The 16109-nt window shown below is 32.8% G+C and overlaps 2 non-coding genes across 2 annotated transcripts; both read right to left on the bottom strand.

The window, feature by feature from the left end:
* TRNAE-CUC lies at window positions 7558–7630 on the bottom strand. Its single transcript has one exon. It is a non-coding gene; the product is annotated as a tRNA-Glu (tRNA).
* TRNAE-CUC lies at window positions 13391–13463 on the bottom strand. The gene has a single exon. It is a non-coding gene; the product is annotated as a tRNA-Glu (tRNA).

Below are 16109 nucleotides of genomic sequence, written 5' to 3'. Positions count from 1 at the left end.
ATCTAGACATACTTAACGAACTGAAAATATAATTTTTTTTTCTTATTTTATTCATAGAAATTTGTTTTTGCTCATTTCCCATCACAAGGAGGGAACATATTGCATTAAATCCCTCCAAAATTACAGGACATAACTGCCAAATGAATTCTTTTAGAATAAAAATTATCCCATATACTTGCAAGACTAAAGCTATAAATTTTCCAAAGATGAAACATGTTTAATTGTGCGTTTGATTACTAGATTGAATTCTCTATTCTAAATTCTATTTTTCATCCTCTTTTCTATGATGTACATAGACACCACATGTACAAAAACTATTACATAGGAGCATCTTAATGTGAAGGTTGTCACCTTTATAATTATCTGTCTATAAAAGTTGTCACTATATTATAATACTTTAAAATAATTAATTTTTCTCTATATTATAAATAATCGTAACTTAAAAATTATTGTAAATCAATATTATTAATCATAATTAAATAAAATCAATGTGAGAACTTAAATTTATTATAATTAATTAATATTTATCATAATTTTAATGTTTTGGCCTCATTAATTTGTATACACCATTTTTTTAAGCATAGTAATTAAATATAGCGAAAAATCATATTTCTTCTACACTCTAAGAAAATGACTCAATAACTACGAAAAAATCAGCATTGGGCTAATTAATAAGTAAAATTTTCGTTGTTAATATATTATTTAATACAATAATTTACTTGCAAATAAATTTAGTAATGAAGATTTAATTGGTAACGATTTTTGGGACGACATTCCGTCCCAAATGAATAAAATGCAATTTGTCCAAAATGCCATCCCAAACAGTGTGGCAAAGCAGAGCGTCCCGGACTAAAAAGGTGATGTTTCAAAATCGTCCATATAAACTGTGATTTCATTTATCCGTCTGTTGGACAGTTTTTCGAAAAACCTGTTTAATATAGTCCCAAAGTCGTTAGGAGTTTAGTCTAAAAATCTTTTAGAGGAGTCTGTTTGAGGCGGATATTTTTTCATCCCAAATCCGTCCAAAATGCAAAAAGGGACGACACTGCGTCCAAAATTCATCCCGAAAAGTGGAATAGTTAATACGACTTGTGAGATTTGAGCAATAATTAGAGATATACACAACAAACAAAACTTAATGCAAGTATGTGTATGTGTATGTGTATGTGTGGAGTATAGTACCATGAGACCCTATACCAAGTCCAATTTGGGGTACGGTTAGGTGAAGATCGGTTGGGTTGCTATTTAAATTTATTATTAAATCAGGCCATTTATTAATTAATCATATTAATTTTAAAGGCTCAATCCAATTTGATTTAATCATATTTAATAAATTAAGTCTAACCCAATTAATTAATTATATTAATTAATTAAATTTAATCTAATTAAATCAATCGTATTAATTTATTTAGAAAAGACCCAAAATTTAATTAATCACATTAATTAAAATCTGGGCTTCCCGTCATATGAACTCTCCATTAAATGATCACACAATCTAACTCTATAGAATTAATTCTATTATATTCATAGTGATTTTTGTGTGACTATATAGGTTCACTTTTGGATTTATGTTAATGTACAATTTAATTTACAAGTAATTTGCACTAGATTAATTAAATTATGTTTAATTAGTTACTTCAGATTAACATTTAATCCAGAGTATACTCGCTATAATGGGTGGACGTCTAGCAACAGTAGCACTAGAGAACAAGCTGTGAAGATAGCAGACTCTCGAGTACATATAGGTATGGTCCTTTCACCTGCCATCTCCTAGTCTTAGTCTAAGGCATAAAATTAGATATCGGTTCCTGGGGCAAAATCGTGTTTTGGTACCGCCAAAAAAGGTCAGTTTTGTTTTTGGTACCACAAATTTTACAAGTTCGAATTTTGTTATCATTAAACAAAAAAATAAGTATCTTTTGTACCAACTTAACGGTAGAGCCCATGTGGGCCTTAACGGTCGTCAACTCCACAATTTTGGCTGGAAAAGTCAAGTGAGTCTGAGAAAAAGGAGGAAAAATTGGTCTTTCAACATTCGATAGTGTTTTGGTACCATTAATTTAAAAATAAGCCTTTTTGGTCCCATAAAATCATGTGAGGCGCAAATTAAGTAATACAACACATTCCAAAATAAAAGATAGAATGCATAAACATAAAGCAAAATTTATTGGTCATATATACACGATTTGAGCTAATTGAAACCAGGTTTGACAAAAATTTGACAAAATCCACTTGACAAAATATATGCATTGCAATGCATAATTTTTCGCTAATTGAAACCTGCCAAAAGACTTCAATCTATACAAGTATTTAACCTATTTCTAGATGTCTTTTTGTTATAAAATTTTTTATAAAGTTTTATTACATGATACATATAATACTTGTTAATTTTCAGAATTTTTGAAAATTTAAGTAAATTTATAAAGCTCTTTGAATTATGCTATACGGTAGGGCCCTTCTCTGCAGAACCGTACTCTTTCTAAAACTTTATTTAACAATTTTAAATAGTTTTATAACGATTTATTATTTTCTATATTAACTAACGAGTTTTGAGTAACATATAAAATTTATAAGATTTTTCTATGGATGGCCGAATTTTAAAAATCCATCCAAGTAAAATGTGAGTCTGTATTGTAGTTATTTTTCATCTCGATTTTGTGAAGCTTTACACCTATTTGTTCAACTAAATTTTATCTGATATATTTTTATATATGTCAATCAATACCTTTATCACTTTATTTAATATTTTTCAAAGCCATATACTAAATATGTAAGTTGAAGTCTTTTGGCAGCTTTAAATTAGCGAAAAGTTGTGCATTGCAATGCATATATTTTGTCAAGTGAGTTTTGTCAAATTTTATCAAACCAGGTTTCAATTAACTCAAATCGTGTATTTATAACCAATATATTTTGCTTCATATTTATGGATTCTATATTTTATTTTGGAATGTGTTGTATTACTTATTTTGCGCCTCACATGACTTTATGAGACCAAAAAGGCTTATTTTTAGGTTTAATGGTACCAAAACACTATGGAATGTTGGAAGACCAAATTTTCCTCCTTTTTCTCAGATTCACATGACTTTTCCCGTCAAAATTATAGGGTTGACGGCCGTTAAGGCCCATGTGCCGTTTACTGTTAAGTTGGTACAAAAAATGCTTATTTTTTGATTTAATGTTACTAAAACCCGAACTTGCAAAATTTGTGGTACCAAAAATAAAATTGACCCTTTTTAATGGTATCAAAATACGATTTTGCCCCGGTTCCTGTCCCGGACTATACAATTATGTACAACTCTAATTTATGCCACTCCTTCAATCAACATAGGAAGTCCATTTCCTATTTGATCGACTATTATGGCCATAAACTTTCTGGAGATACATACATTTCAAAGAACACTGGAGATAGATATCTCAAATCTCACCATTATTCTCACTTTATTTCAACTTTTTCTTTTTATTTCTTCTTAAATCATTACTGATTCAAGCATCAGAGTGCTAACCTCTATTTTGCAGGACTAGTTCTCTGATAATCTTAAAATTTTCTTAAAGATTTTTCGACCCTAGTGGTATGGCCAAATTTCTAGTAAGTATCATTGGCGCCACCTGTGGGAAACACTTGAGTTTTGGCGTGAGAAATGGCGAATTCCAAGAATGGAGGTGACTATGGATCTTACGAGGGAGACTTTTCCCTCCCTGTTGCATCTGGACCTACTGTCTCGTCTACAGACCCGACTTTGGGAGATGCCACCATCCCTGGTCCAGATTCGACACCAGGAGTTAATACTCCAGTCTCGGCTCCAGCTCTTGACCAAGCAGATGGATTTGCTGCTCTGAATCCGTTCTTCTGTGTGTAGCTTCCTCAATTCATCATGGAGATTATCAACTCAACCCTCCGCAGTTCTCAAGCCAGCGGAGAAGGACCCTCTTCTCAGCTGAAAAGAGGAGGAATACTAGGAAATCAAGGTATGGATGAGCAGATTCCAGAACACGTGCTTTGCAGTGCTCCTCCGTCAAGAATATAATGAAAATGTGAGTGGGACGTAAATTGCAATTTTTTGACAGTTTTGGGACAAAATGTGGTGGGGGGTAAAATAATGAGACCAAAATCACAAACAATGTAAGTCGTGGGATGTATATTGCAATTTGACAGTTGTGGGACATATATTGGAACACAGAATCATGAAAAGCATCATCATCTTTAACTTTGCAACTCATGTTCTGATCAACATTTTCTTGAGCTACAGTCAGATACGAAGGCGGGTCGTAGAAGAACCCTAGCTCCAGTTTCTCAAGAGTGATGCTAATTTCCGTGTAGTTAACACCAGCCACAGCCAAAGCTTCTATGGACATTAATGTTTGATTCAGGACAGACTTTTATGGATGTTTGTACAAAGATTAATTGAGAGAAGTGATGATGAGAAGTGCAGTGAATTTGGAATTAGTTAATGAAAATATATTTTACAATCATGCAAGTTTACTTATTGTGGATCAATAAACAATTATAATACTTATTAATGGGAGTATAATGACACCCAGAGTTTTTCTATTATACAGTATTTAATAATTTCATAATATAACTAACAAATATTTGTAAAAAGTTAACCATGAGATATACTTATTGAAATAAAGTTTATTCATACCATAAATCGATATCATGTGTACAAAAACTGTTAGGAACTGAATGTGTGCAGAAAAATATGAGAAAGGAGGTACTTGCAAGACACAAGAAATTCTTCGGTAGTCGAAAAAGGAGGGTAGACCACCACGACCTCAGTGGTAAATGCGAAACTTTAGAATGGTTCTTACAGCATGTGATCTCTCGGATATTGGGTATAGAGGAGATCCCTTCACGTGGAATAATCGGCATACATTCCCGGATACCATGCAGGAGCGTCTTGAGTGTGCTTATGCGAGTATTGGTTGGTTGCAATTGTTCCCGGACGCCTTCATGTCACATCTCCTGAAAAGTTGTTCAGACCACAAAGTACTTCTTATTCAGTTACGAGAGAACCCAACCAATGTGCCCCAAAGGTCTAAGCCTTGGCAGTTTGAAGCTGGTTAGGTTCAACTCCCCCCAGTGTGAAGAGGTAGTGCGTAGGGGCTGGAGGACTGCAACTACGTTCCGTTCAAATAGAGGTATCTCAGCTCATATTGCACACTGTCAAAGTAGTCTGTCTACTTAGAGTTCTTGGGTTTTTCATCGGGATAGGTGTAGACTTAAGACACTTGAGAAACGGTTGGCTTTGCTTTTGAATGGATCATGACTCTAGAACAGCAGCAAGAAGTGACTTCCATTAGAAAGGAGGTGGAAGAAACAACCGCCTTTGAGGAAACTTCTTAGCATCAGAGAAGTAAAGCGATATGGTTGAAGGAGGGAGACCGGAACACAGGATTTTTTCACCAAAAGGCTAGTCATAGATTCCAAAGTAACTTGATCAGAAAGCTTAAGGATTCTGAGGGGCCGTGCATCATTGAGAATGATGACATCCAATGGCTACATTATCTACTACTTCCAGTCGGTCTTTGCTTCTAATCACCCTAGGGATGATGACATAGCCAGGGGGACGGAGCACCTATGCCGTGTAGTGGATGATGGGATGCGAGAGGACCTTGTGCAGCCATATACAGAGGCCAGAGTGACACGGGCCCTATACCAAATGGCCTCCTTTAAATCGCCGGACCCTGACGGTATATCACCCATCTGTTTTCAGAAATTTTGACATATTGTTAAACAGGATATTGTCACTTGTGTGCTTACTCTTTTAAATTCACACTCTGTGCCTTCTAAGCTTAATGAGACTAATATTGTTCTTATTCCAAAATGCAAAAATTCGGAATTCCTTTCCCAGTTCCGGCCGATAAGCTTATGTAATGTGGTTTATAAGCTAGCTTCTAAGACCATTGCTAATAGACTTAAGGTTTTGCTTGATAGAATTATCTCCCCTGCCCAATTTGCTTTTGTCCTAGGCCGCTTAATTACTGATAATATTTTTCTGGCTTTTGAGCTTAACCATTACTTGAATACCAAAACTACGGGTAAGCAGAGCTTCATGGCGCTCAAGCTCGACGTTAGCAAAGCTTATGATAAGGTTGAGTGGACCTTCTTGGAACAGATTATGTCCAAACATGGATTTTCTTCCCCTTTCATTCGTCTTGTTATGCTTTGTGTTACGTTTGTCTCGTTCTCCTTTCTGCTTGGTGCTAGTCAATTTGGTCACTTGATTCCTGAACTGGGACTGCGCCAAGGGATGAGGTGTTTCCGGCTCCCAATCACTCTACTTTCCTAGATTCAAGGTATGAGTGTCAGGTTCTTGTGGAATAATCGAGGAAGATTCCTGAACTGGGACTCCTCCAAGGGGATGAGGTGTTTCCGGCTCCCAATCACTCTACTTTCCTAGATTCAAGGTATGATTGTCAGGTTCTGGTGGAATAATCGGGGATCTTCTAAGATTCATTGGGTTTCTTATCAATGCATGTGCGAGAGCAAGCTGAAAAGTGGTTTGGGATTTCGACACCTTCATCTATTCAATCAGGCTATGTTGGTTAAGCAGTTATGGCTTATTATGTGTTGTGCGGAGAGGATTCTCTCTTGTGTGCTCAAAGCGCAGTATTTCCCCAACAACGACATCTTTTCTGCCACTTTAGGCCACCATCCGTCTTTCACTTGGAGAAGTCTTATGTCGGCCCAAGAGCTTTTTTGGGCCGGCTTTCGTTGGAGAGTAGGGTATGGCACTAGCATCCGCATTTGGTCTTACCCCTGGCTACCTCGCCTGCTCACTTTTCACCCGATCACCAACCCTCAGCTGCTCCTCGCGAGATATATGTGGCAGAGTTGATTGATCCTTCCTATGGGGATTGGAATATCGAGAGGGTTAGTGAGCTATTTTTGCCCGTTGATTCCACTCTTATTCTTAGCATTCCTCTCAACAGGTTTGGTTGTGACGATATCATGGTTTGGCACTTTTCGAGCACTGGGCTTTTTAACGTTAGTAGTGCTTATCATCTGGCCTGTGAGCTTGAGAATCGATCCTGTTGGAGTGGTTTGCTGGACACTGAACAGGGTTGGTGGCGGAGTTTATGGCAGGCCAAACTCCCAAATAAGGTTAAAGAGTTCATTTGCAAAGCTTGCTTGAATGACCATCCTACCAATTTGAATTTGGCTAGACGGATTCCGACTCTTTCTGCTGCTTGCCTATTCTGTTAGGATGACCGAGGGGATGTTTCCCATGCGTTGATTTCTTGCCCTTTTTCCCGTCAAATTTGGGGCTTGGCAAATTTCAGTTCATCTAGTTTACCTCAGTGGCCCTTGGATACTGTTAGTCGCTTCCACACTCAGTTCCCTTGTCTGAGCTTCAGGTTCCAAGTGTTCAGCAGCTGAAGATGAGATTTTCTTTCTTTCTTTCTTCAATTTTTTACATTCTCCATTTCTCGACTGCAAGAAGCACTGCTCTCATTTCAGCTGACTAACAATTGAAGCCATAAACTCCAATTAACATGAAATTAATTAAAATATAAAAAAGGATAAGAGTTGCCGATAAACATAAAAATAGAGTATTCCGTTGCCGGGACTCGAACCCGGGTCTCTCGGGTGAGAGCCGAGTATCCTAACCATCTAGACTACAACGGATTTGTTTAACTTGGCGACGTAAAACTTAAATCTCTGTTTTCTATATAATTCTTTTTAGAATCCGACTAATCAAAAGAACTTAAGGTAATAGGAAAAATTAAAATTTTTATTCTGTAATTTAGAGATGGGGTAACGTTAATAATTAAAAAATTAGAATCTTAAAAATATAATTTTTAACAACAATTCCACTAACAAGAAGTTGTGCTAAACAAGTAGTATAAAAATATTATTTTATATTAAAATTTCAGCTGCTGTTTGCTCCTCTTTGGAGAAACAAATGAATAAAGTCATACTTTATTAAATCTGAGCCATAAAAATATAATTTTCAAGCAGCGTACATAAACATGCCCTTTACATGAGAGTCAGTCCTAAATAAATAAATTTAAAAAATTGATTTTTTATTTTGAAAATTCAATATTTTTTTACTCGTAGAGAAAAAAAAAATATAAGTAACGTCTTTTAATTACAAAATTAGAGCATTAAAAATATTTTTTTACAAAGTTCGTAAATCGACATGCCCCTGCATGGGGTTTGGCAAGGGTAGTGATGAACAAGTAAATTATCAGCCCAATCCGAGAAATCGAGTCTGTCCTAATACTTAAATGACGTATGAAGCATGTCCTAGAATATCTCTCTCAATTAAATGGACTCCACCCACTTGAAGAAATTTGACTTTTTTCATTATGGACACTTACCACAGTAAAAGGGGGGGGGGGGGGGGGGGGGGGGGGGGGGGGGGGGGGGGAAAAATCATAAGAAATATTGATTAATTATAACTGGTTATTAGCCATTTTTTCTGTAAATAATGTCAAAAATATTAATTATACCTAAAAATTATAGCAAATATTTTGATTAGAGCTGAAATTATGTAAAACGTCAATTTACTGTGGTCCAAATTAAAAATTTTCACATTTTCTTTGTTAGAATATAATAAATAGTATTAAGTTATGATCATTTGTAGTATAGAAAAGAATTCATTTTTCTTTTGTCGACCATTATTATATCACAGAAGAAAGATCTATATACATATATGGATGCCGGACTAATATTGCATATCGACCCCAAAAAACCGTTTACAGTCATTCACACTACACGATCCAAATGGTACCACCTCTTTGATAATCTGTCTTCGACGATGCACTGGGGAGCTAAGACTTTGTAGTAATAATGGTCCACAAAATCCTTTCTGGTTAGGTCATATGTAACCTTAACAATTGTTTCGAACTTAAGATTCTTGCACTTATTGCACCGGAATCTAATCTTATCCATGCCCATATATGCATTCTAATCTTTAGCCTAATTAATTTATCAAATCATAAACACCATCCTCAAATTCTAGTTTATTTCCGACATTCTCGGGTAGGTTTTTCTCATAAATTCGCTTTTTGAATTATCTTAATATTGTTACCTAAATGCATGCATATAAAAATATAATTTAAATACAATATAATATACGGTACACTGACTTACATATTTTATTAATATCGAGATAAAGGTACACATATTTTCGCAATAATTAGCATAAATAGCATATTTAAATGTAACACAATTTAAGTGAGTGAGATACAATATGTATTGCAATCTAAAGAAATTAATTAAAGTGTTTAATTATTTAGATCGAAATATAAAATATGTGTATTTAGGGCACCTATAATAGAATATATAAATACATAAATTAAATAATTATCTGGTTAATGAAGAACCGCCTGCTTCACTTTACATTGGATATACTGATTAAAATCTAGGTCGCAAATTCAATATAAGCTATAAAAATAAATATATTTCGATGCTTAATTAATAGAGAAAGCTCTATTGCCTAAAATGTTTGGGCAACAGATTTAAAGACAAATGTGCGACAGAAAAAAATGATACCTGGATTATCATCGTCAAAATTGAGACGGATTTTGCGACAAAAGTAGTTGTTAAATTGGTAAAAAAATTTTGTGACGATTTGCGAAACGATTTCATCATTGTAATGGAACTAGACTCTGTTGCTAAATCAAGGTGTGTCGTGTCTAGTGTCGCAAATTGCAACAATTTTAGCACCGAGTTTCCAACAAGCACGCATTTTCCTAGTTGATCTGTCCTGAGCTCAACTCATATTTGTCCCAAATTCATTACAAATTTGCTGCAATAGACTGTCATCGCAAAATTTATTGCAAAATTCTGGCAAAAAAGGAATTCGCAATGGCAGATTCTCTCACTGATTCCATGCCAATTTTGCAATGGATTTTGCGACAAATTTGTTGATGTAAAAATTCAATCTACATTTTACAACGAATTTTCTTGCACTTTTGTGCCCCTGCGAATTTCCGACCAAACGATAAAAGTTGCCAAATTTTCAAAATTATATGACTAAATTGAAAAAATTAATTCGTGCATGATAAAAAATGCCACCCTTTTAAATTATAGGACTAACTTTGCATTTTTTGTTTCAATTTAAAATATCAAATAATTTAAAGATTTTGTTATTTTAAATTCAAAATTCAGAAATTCAAATGTAGCCTATGAAAAGTCGACAGCATGTGAACACGTACCACAACTGCACAATCATTGTAAGAGTTCATTCAATGAATTGAAAAGGTATCTTTTATTTTCATGAAATTCAAATAAAAATTCAAATCACGTTAAAATGCCACGTTGTTCTCGTGACAAGTTAAATTAATATATTCATATACATATCATTTTCAGACGTTGATATACAGAAGCTTCTAATGATAAAATATCTAATTAGGAGGCGTTTACTTTGTAGTATGAATTATTCGAGTGATACAATAATTTATCACTAAGGCCGTTTTCATATTGATGGATTCGGTTGGATAACTTGCCTAATCCCTCCTAGTTCAATGTTTACTTTTTTTTATATGAACTCAGTGATAAAATTTGAGCACATAACAAAATATTAATTTGATGGGATAATTCATCCGACTTTGATTCGACTCGAATGTGCAACTTTGATCAACGAATTCGATCTGATCATGTCACCTCCCCAGATCTATAATGGGGCCTGAGGATAAAACAAGCAAATTAGGCTAGTCGGGTTCGTTCCCGACGAAAACCCTACAACGCCCAAGTTAATTGGTGGTCGAGATAGAAATATGCGACCTGAAGCTAATTAATCAATGCAATAAATGCCCTTTACCTCCATTCAGTCGGATCTGCGGTATTAATAGGGTCAATATTGAAAACTGTAGATATAGCCACATGTCACGATCTTAGGCTCCTTGTCTCCAACCGTACGGCGCGCAGTTATTTCAACAATTGGGTTGACCTACGGGGTGAGTCCCAGCGACCCAACCCGTAGGTCTGTGCGCGATTCTTCAGCAATAATACCCCTTTTTGTCTTTGAATAATTAATTCCTCATCAGACTTCATGAGATTGGATGCATTATCCCACAATTTATTCCGCCACCCCGATAGATAAAAAAAGACCAATTTTTCACTCAATTGTCCCATCTCTCTTTCTATATATATATATATATATATATAATATGTATAAAAGGATATTTCGTGGTTTTAGTTAACCTTATGCCACATTGCAAACGTACCACGATATTTATCCTAATATTTTTATTAAATAGAGTTAAACAACATATAATTTATCCTGGTTTATCTTATTTTATATTTAATTTTGAGTTATTCTATCACTCATTTATCCTATCCAATAAAATAAACGAGGCCTGAATAGGTGATAAAAAAATTAGGGATTAATTGTGAGTTGTTCACTTGTATTGATTGTGTAGTTGAGATTAAACCAAACCCCATGTTTACTTCATTTTATTAAAGGGTAAATTACGACCTCCGAGGTTTGGGATAATTATAAATACCCTCTTGTTGTTTGAAAAATTACCAATAACTTTTTTATTTTAATAGCGTATAACAATTAGTCTAATTTTATAGGTTTTCATACATTTTTTATGGTGAAATGATCGAATTTCTCTTATGGATTAAAAATTATAATTTTATTTATTTTTTAAAAAAAATTAATTTTTTTATGAACTAAGTTGATAATTTTTTTATAATTTCTAAATTTTTCCATCCACCCCGTTTGATTTTTCTAAGTTTTTTATTTTTTTTTAAAAAAATACAGTAAAGGTAAAGTTGACAATTTCCTAGGGGTATTTTTTGTAATTTTTCAAACAACGAGTGGGTATTCATAATTATGTCAAATCTCAGGGGAGGCCATTGTAATTCACTCTTTATTAAATACTAGTTATTGTGGTACGCTGTTCCTGCATGTATATAATAAATAGTATTTCACACTTTAAAATATATTATAAATAAGATTAAAATATATAAACTAATATTACATAAAAAAGAAAGAAAAGAAAAGAGAATAAATTTATCAATTAATTTAAAATTTTGAGAGTTGAATAAGTTAGTTATCTTATCAATTAAAGGACATTTTTGGGTCTATAGAAAATTAGTACAACGGTATCACTTATTGCCATTTGTGAGTGTGGGTAGCCTTTCTTATTAGTATAGATATGATAAGATACATTTTACTTAGGGATAATTACATTTCCCTCCCCTGAGTTTTGAGGTAATTACACGTAGACTCCGTGTGGTTTGAAAAATTACATATAACATTCCTGATGTTTGCTTTCGTAAAACAAATAAGTCCCTATATTAGTCAAAGTTTACTGAATTTGCTAATATTAATAAAAAAATTGAATGAAAATTGATATTTATATTGATTGCTTGATGCTAACTTATTGCAGATCAAATACTTTTTTGAACTGAACTATCCTTATAACGGTGAAAATATACCTCCTCACATGCATTAACGCGTGAAGAGGTATAGGAGTAATTTGGTAACAAAAAAAAATTATTTGACTTGCAAATAAGTCAGTACTAAATCAATCAGAGGTAAATATAGATTTTTTTTTCTAATTCCTTTTGTTAATATCAACAATTGAGTGAATTTTGACTAATGGAGGGAGTTATTTATTAGACGAAAGCAAATTTTAGAGGTGCTAAATATAATTTCTCAAACTATAGGGAATCTACCTGTAATTACACCAAATCTCAGGAAAGAGGAATGTCATTATCCCTTTTACTTATTTACCCTCCATTTTAAGTTATATTAAATAGACATAAATTTTGGTGTACGCTTTGTGAACTTTCCTTCCATGTTCACAGTTTATCTTCTTCAACTCCCATGAAAAAACATTTTAAGTCGCAGCTATTCCACCATAATTCGGGTTTGCAATTTTCATCATTTAACCACTGTTTCACTTTTCAATTCGATTAAACTCAGTTGCAGTATTCCTTGCTTCAATCATAGCTTAAATGTGCAACCCAAAAAAATAAAAAATCAACAAAAAAATTTCTGTTAAAAATAGAAACTTCGCTCAATATAGTTGTTAAGAAACAATCGTATTGGGCGTGAGATTCATTAAAAAAAAATGCCCAGAAGAAAGAAAAAGTAGCGAGTTCAATCTTACTTCATTTTCGGGTTAAATGCAATTTAATCCCCTATGATATATGAAATGAGCAAATACCCTCCTATGAAAAAAAATTAACAAATTACATCACCGTGTTTCAAAAAATGAAGCAAATTACCCCCTATCTATAATTTAGATATGGGGTGATTTGCTTTTTTTTTTTTTTCAAAATATAGGGGATAATTTGCTATTTTATTTTTCACAAGAATTTTTGTTGCTCATTTCTCAAATTAAATAAAAAAATCAATTAAGCTCAACTGAACAAGGAAAATTAAATAAAAATAAACAATTAAAAAATATATAAAAAATAAGCTTCCGTTGCCGGGAATCGAACCCGGGTCTCTCGGGTGAGAGCCGAGTATCCTAACCATCTAGACTACAACGGATTTGGTGACACATAATATAATACCCAAACTCTTATTAAATTAACTCAATTAATGTCGGAGTAGAACTATTTCACTTAAATCTTTATAAAAACTTGATTCAAATCATTACAGTGCAGCATAATTTAAATATTATTATTAGGATTATAAAGCACCAATGATTTTAAGTAATTAATGCCAATAAAATCTAACTTAGTCGATGAAGTTGATGCCCTTAGACCATATGCACAAATCCCATCAATGTTCGAGACTTTTTCGTCCATGAAGTCAATAAAAAATAAATTTAAACACAAAACCAAAATGAATACTTCAAATAACTGTTTGAGAGAAGAATTAACAGAAAAATTTTAGACTGAGTAGATTATATATATATATATAATTTAATGTAATTTATCCCTTTATAATACTGTAAATGAGTAAATTATCCCCTTATACAAATAAATTAGCAATTTAATTCTTTGTATTTTTTAAAATGCAACATTTTTTACCTTATTGTATATAATATCACAACAGGGTTGCTTGCATTTTTCTCTTATTTATATGAACAAACATCATACACAACTTTGATAAATTTGGATGTGTAATTGCTTATGATATGAAACTTTGATCAAGCATTTGAACCCTTCCTGAAATATTAATCAAGCATTCATCTTCACATAAAACACAACTGCAATGCAATTAGATTCACGCAATTATCGTCGGAGTTCAAGCGGCCTTCACTGAAGCAACTGCTTTTGCCCATTCCATAATCTTCACTTTGATCTTCTCTTCATTTTGCAGCACAGAATGATGATCAGCATCGTCATCTTCAACTCTGCAACTCCTGTTCTGATCGATATTTTCTTCAGCTACAGTCAGATACGAAGGCGGGTCGTAGAAGAACCCTAGCTCCAGTTTCTCAAGACTGATGCTAATTTCCATGCAGTTAACACCAGCCATAGCCAAAGCTTCTATGGACATTATTGTCTGCTTCACACAGACTTCTCTGTTGGAAGATATTTTAGAAAGAAATTAGACATAAGTGAAAGAGAGACAACCCAATACTTATACAGCTGCATACCCACAGTATCTTGTACCCATTTTTATTTAAAAAAAAAAAAATTATATTCTTGGTCGTATGTTAGGGTCCTTTTCAATTTAGTCCCGTTTCTTATGATTTTTATCATATTGTATCACATAAATTGAAAATTTTCTCAATTTTAGTCTCAAGCGCACTTCTCATCCGGTAATTTAACGGAATCGTCAGAATCCCCCTAAAACCCTGCTAACGACTCCATTAACTTTACCACATTTGGAGGGAGTGCAACTTGAGACGATTCGAAAACATTGAGAGATCTACGACTATAGTCACTAATGTCATTATTGAGGATGTCAGATTACGTATTATTAATATTAACTTGCCGAGTTCTGTTAGTACTAATGCATTTTATAGATTATGGTGTATCCTTTGGCCTGTCGCGGGAGAAGCTAGCACTTGAGCACTGTTGTATTATATCTTTATTCACTTCTATGAAATCTACGTTTTTCCGAAAAAAAAAAAAAAACGACTCCGTTAACTATTGGACAAAAATGTGTCATGTGGACTAAAATTAAGAAAATTTTCAACTTATAAAATGCAATGCCAGAAAATTGCAACAAATATGACCATATTGAAAAAGATCCCTAACATAATTTCCCTTTGTATTAATGTCAGTTAGGTTTCGGGGATGATAAAGGAAGTTCAGACATTGCACATGCATGAAATGCGGGGCCTCTATATATCCCGTGATATCTTTCGGCGTTTGCGTACACCTCTGTTTATTTATTAAAATTAATTGTTGTAGCACGTGATTCTCACGAGCATATTATAGTGTGAAATAAAGACAAAAAAAATTATAAAAAGAAATAAAACGTAGTGAGGTGAGGAAAAAAAAGAATGTGTTGGAAAAAAGAAATTTAGAGTAAAGTAATAAAAAAAAAAATTATAACTGTGGGTTTATTAAAAATACGAAAGCTTATATGAAAAAAAAAATATAGAATGTGAAAGAGAAAAAATTAATTGTAATAAGGTTCATTATAATTGAAAGTTTGTGAGAGCAAAACATATGGAGAACGTGAGAGAGAAAATGGAGTAGTGGGGTGAGAGAAAAAAAATTATTAAATAATTAAAAAATATTAAAAGTTACTATTATTGGCATTTATTTGAAAGAATAAAATAAATGAAAGAGTAAAGTAGACAATAAAAAATTAGTACGATCAATGAGTTTTTTTTTTTTTGTTTTGTTTTTTTATAATAGTATATATTTATTAAAATTACTAATTTGTGGCACACTTTATATTTATATAATTTTTATAAATATCATTTAAAATAAAATATTTATAAAATTTTATTATTTAATAAAGTAATTGTAAAATAATAAAGTATAGAAATTTATAAAAAATGATGATTTTTTTTTGAAAAAAATAATAACTATTTAATTATAATGGAGGATCGAGTGAAAAATTAGATGGCCGGGTGAAAAATTAATAAATAAATTAATAAATTAAATTAAATATTAAAATTAAAAAATTAAAATAATTAACACCAATTCTCTCCTTTTTAATTATATATAGTATAGATTGTAAAGCTCCACTACAATTTAAAAAGCCGTAAATAAGGAACTGTACATT

The sequence above is a fragment of the Sesamum indicum genome, linkage group LG15, assembly GCF_000512975.1.
Source record: "Sesamum indicum cultivar Zhongzhi No. 13 linkage group LG15, S_indicum_v1.0, whole genome shotgun sequence".
In the NCBI taxonomy this organism is placed as follows: domain Eukaryota; kingdom Viridiplantae; phylum Streptophyta; class Magnoliopsida; order Lamiales; family Pedaliaceae; genus Sesamum; species Sesamum indicum.
The sequence above is the reverse complement of the archived record's forward strand: the minus strand, read 5'-3'. Positions and strand labels throughout refer to the sequence as shown.